General features: G+C 34.8%; 1 non-coding gene across 1 annotated transcript; it reads left to right on the plus strand.

The window, feature by feature from the left end:
• The first annotated feature begins 3,696 nt into the window (after positions 1–3,696).
• Positions 3,697–3,803, plus strand: LOC136207560 (small nucleolar RNA R71). The gene has a single exon (XR_010676697.1). It is a non-coding gene; the product is annotated as a small nucleolar RNA R71 (small nucleolar RNA).
• Positions 3,804–4,825: the final 1,022 nt, after the last annotated feature.

A 4,825-nucleotide genomic window follows, 5' to 3' on the forward strand; every position in this document is an offset into this window, starting at 1 on the left:
TTTCCTAAATTCCCGGTTCTTTGACATTTATCACATCGGATAATAAATGAACAAACGTCTTTAAACAATGTAGGCCAAAAGAATCCATATTCTAATATCCTAGCTACTGTTTTACTTACGCCGTTATGACCTCCATAAGAGCTTGAATGACATTCCAACATTAGAGTTATACTCAAACTCACTAACGCATCTCCTAAGCATACCATCACCACATGTTTTGAATAAGAACGGATCTTCCCAAAAATATTTTTTAACTTCCGAAAAGAATTTCTTCTTTTGCTGGGAACTCAATCCATCTGGAACAATATGAGTAGCAAGGTAATTAGCTATATCTTCATACCATGATGCTATGACACTTTTTACTTGCATGAGATATTCATCGAGAAAATCATCTCGTATGCCGACGGTTTCACCGATGGGACCATTTTCATCTTCAAGTCTTGATAGATGATCGGCGACAAGGTTTTCGACTCCCTTTTTATCTTTAATTTTATGTCAAATTCTTGCAATAGTAAAACCCATCTAATAAGACACGGTTTTGCATCTTTCTTAGCAAACAAATACTTTAAAGCTGCGTGATCAGTGTAAATGATGACTTTAGATCCTAACAGGTATGATCTAAACTTAACACATGCAAAAACTACCGCTAGCATTTCTTTTTCGATTGTTGTGTAATTTAACTATGCACCGGACAATGTGTGACTCGCATAATATAAGACATGAAGTTTCTTATCCTTCCTTTGACCAAGTACGCATCCTACGGCTAAGTCACTTGCATCGCACGTAATTTCGAAAGGTAAATCCCAATCGAGTTTAGCAATTATGGGTGCACTGACTAAGGCGGTTTTCAACGTACTAAAGGCTTGTAAACAATCCTCATTAAAATCAAAAGTTGAATCCTTCATAAGCAAATTAGTAAGTGGTTTGGCAATTACAAAAAAGTTCTTTATAAACCTTCTGTAAAAACCTGCATGTCCTAAAAATGATCTTACACCTTTTAACCGTGGTTGGTGGGGGTAGTTTTTCTATAACTGAAGTTTTTGCTCTATCCACTTCTAATCCTTTTTCAGATATTTTATGTCCTAAAACTATTCATTCGTCTACCATGAAATGACATTTTTTCCAATTTAACACTAAGTTCGTTTCTTCATATCTAGACAATACTTTATCTAAGTTTTGTAAACATGCATCGAAAGAATCTCCATAAACTGAAAAATCATCCATAAAAACTTCCATGATATCTTCAATGAAATCGTTAAATATTGCAGTCATACAATGTTGAAACATTGCGGGTGCATTACATAGACCAAAAGGCATTCTCCTATAAGCAAAGGTTCCATAAGGACATGTGAAGGTTGTTTTATCTTGGTCATCCGGGTAAATGTAAATTTGAAAGAATCCGGAATAACCGTCTAGGAAACAATAAAATGCATGACCGGCTATCCTTTCGATCATTTGATCAATAAAAGGTAGAGGAAAATGATCTTTCCTGGTTGCCTTGTTTAGGTTCCTATAGTATATACAAACCTTCTAACCTGTGGTGGTTCGTGTAGGTATTAATTCACCTTCGTCATTCCTTACTACAGGTATGCCTCCCTTTTTAGGTACATAATGGATTGGTCTAACCCATTCACTATCCAAAATCGGATATATGATTCCATTGTCTAAAAGTTTAGTAATCTCATTTTTTACTACTTCTTTCATGTTCGGATTTAGGCGTCTTTTCCTATCCGCTTTAGGTGGCTTACCTTCGTCTAAGTGAATTCTGTGCATTACAATTCTAGGATTAATTCCTTTTAAGTCTGAAATCTGCCATCCTATTTCTAACAATCTCTTTTAACTTTTCTTCTTGTTCTTTTATCAATTTGTTAGAGATAATTATATGTAGAGTATCGCCTTCGCCTAGGAAAGTGTACCTCAAATGGCTGGGTAACTCTTTAAATTCTAACTTATGGGGTTTTAAAATTGAAGACGGAATTGGTCCATCTTCTCGAATCAAAGGCTTTGCAGCCATATCTTCCATTTCTTCTCCCACTATGGGTTCTATTACTTTTTCTCTTTGAACAACATCATTGACACACTCGTCGACCAAATCAAGTTTCATACAAACAAACTCTTCCATAGGGTATTTCATTGCTCTATTCATATTGAATTCAATCTTGTCTTCACCTATTCTCAAAACTACTTTTCCTTCCGATACATCGACTAATGCACATCCCGTATTCATAAACGGTCTACCAAAAATTAGCGGACAATTAACGTCATATGCAAAGTCTAGTATAACAAAGTCGGTAGGAAAAATGAATTTATCGACTTTAACTAAAACGTCCTCAAATATACCATATGGGTTTCTTAGTGGTTTGATTCGCTAGTTGCAAAACCATATTAGTACGCTTGATATCTTCTTCTAGACCTAACTTTTTGAAAATATACAATGGCATTAAGTTAATGCTCGCTCTTAAGTCACAAAGGCAACTTGGGAATTCGATGTCTCCCAATTTACACGGGATGGTGAAACATCCAGGGTCTTTGAGCTTAGTCGACAAATGACTTGATACTATTGAACTACAATCTTCGGTTAATTATATGGATGAAATTCCTTCCCAACTAATTTTCTTAGAAATTAAATCCTTTAAAAATTTACCATAGTTAGGAATTTGCATTATCGCATCCATAAACATCAAATTTATATGCAAATTTTTAAGTTTGTCTAAAAATGTTAAAAGTTGTTTATCATAGTCCTTATTTTGGACTTTATGTAGAAAAGGTTGTTTTGGTGAAAATGTTTTTGAATTAGCATCAACGGGTGAACTCTTTGAATTTACTTTCACTTTTGAGGATTTATTTGTCAAATCACTTCCCTGCAAAATGTTAGTAGAATCTCCGGGCATTTCCGGACCTAAATAGTGTTTTCCTGAACGAAGAGTTATAACCTTAACCTGCTCTTTAGGATTTTCTTCCGTATGGCTGGGAAGACTTCCCTCTTTTCGGGATGGAATTGATTTAGTAATTTGTCCTATTTGAACCTCCAAATTATGGATGCTAGACGAATGGTTTTTAATTAATTGATCGAATTTGTTCTCAATTCGTTTAAAACCATCATCGTGGCTGGTAATTTTACCACCGCTAGCATCTATGAATTTTTTGATTTTAGAAGATAGTGTGCCAATCGTGTCTCTTGATTGATTTTGATAATTATTAGTCCGACTTTGATTAGCACCAGCATTGTTATTCTCTTTCCAACTAAAATTAGGGTTATTCCTCCATCCGGGATTATAAGTATTTGAATAAGGGTTATTAGTTTGATTTTGTCCTTGGACAAAGTTTACCTGTTCTACCTCATCCAGATCACTGTAATCCATGTCCGTATGGATTGGGTTTCCATTATTGTCACACGGTGCCATAAACTTGTCAATTTTGTGCGAAAGTGCAGAAAATTGGGCTTGTAACATCGTGATAGGATCGAGATTAACTATACCTTTAACTGGTGATGTAGTTGAGGATGATGGTTTCTCCACTGGTGTGTGTCCATGTTCGGCAGGCCACATACTACTGTTGATCGCCATTTCCTCTAAAAGTTCTTTCACTTGGGCAGATGTCTTCTTCATAAATAACCCTCCCGACATAGCATCTAATGAACCTATGGTTGTGGGATTTATTCCATTATATAATGTTTGCATCAAAAGTTCACCGGGCAAATGGTGATGTGGGCATAAACGTTGAAGTTCTTTGAAACGTTCCCATGCTTCATACAGGGTTTCATTGTCATGTTGTGTGAAAGATGTCAATTCTTTTATAATTTTTGCGGTTTTTGCTAAGGGGAAAAATTTGGATAAAAATGCTTGGGCTAATTGGTCCCAAGTTTCGAATGTTCCTGCCGGCATGGAAGTTAACCAAACTTTGGCCCTGTCCTTCAAAGTGAAATGAAATAGGCGAAGTTTAATTGCTTCGGTAGGCACGTCGGTCATTTTGAAAGTATCATAAATTTCTAGGAAATTTGTCAAATGGGTATTTGGGGTTTCATTAGGTAGTCCATAAGATGTCACGTTATTTTGCAACATATTAAGCAAAGCTAGCTTAATTTCAAATTGATGTGCATTTATCTGGGGTCTAATTATACTGTTCGTTACACCGGCTACTCCTGGTGTAGCGTAATCCATAAGTCTGGGTGGATTTGCCATGATTTCTGGCTGTGGTTCTAGGTTTTGTTTCTCTTTATTTTTTGCTTTTTCTTTCTTCTTACTGTTCTTTCAATTTATGGATCGAGTAATTCTGGTTGAATGCTTGAACTTCGAGTACTGCGCATGAACTTGAAATTATATGCACGAACTGAAAATACCTTCAAAAAAATTGAAAAATAAAATTGTAAGTAAATTTAAATAAATAATATATAAAAATAATAATATAAGTATATATAAACATAGATTCGGAATAAAACACGAAAAATCTAAATTTTTGTAGAAAATTTTGGCGTTCCCTGGCAACGGCGCCAAAAACTTGTTGTGCGATTTCCGCAAGTGCACGGTATACGCTTGTAGTAATAAAAGATATCGAACCCACAGGGAACGCTTTTTACGAAAACTTATTTTAATTCAGTTTAGTTCACGTCTTTAGGTTTATACTATAGAAAATCGTTTAATTAGTTTTTATTGGTCTAAATTAGATAAGAATAATATGTTGAACTTAGAATGCAATTATGTTTTGAGATTTAATTACAAGACAGAAACTTTTGTGTCTAGAATAAGAAGTATATGAAACTTACTCGCATTAAGCAAAGAAAGCAACTATAACTTTGGTAAGATTATAAACATGTAACAATTCATCA

This window comes from Euphorbia lathyris, chromosome 9, assembly GCF_963576675.1.
Source record: "Euphorbia lathyris chromosome 9, ddEupLath1.1, whole genome shotgun sequence".
Lineage (NCBI taxonomy): Eukaryota > Viridiplantae > Streptophyta > Magnoliopsida > Malpighiales > Euphorbiaceae > Euphorbia > Euphorbia lathyris.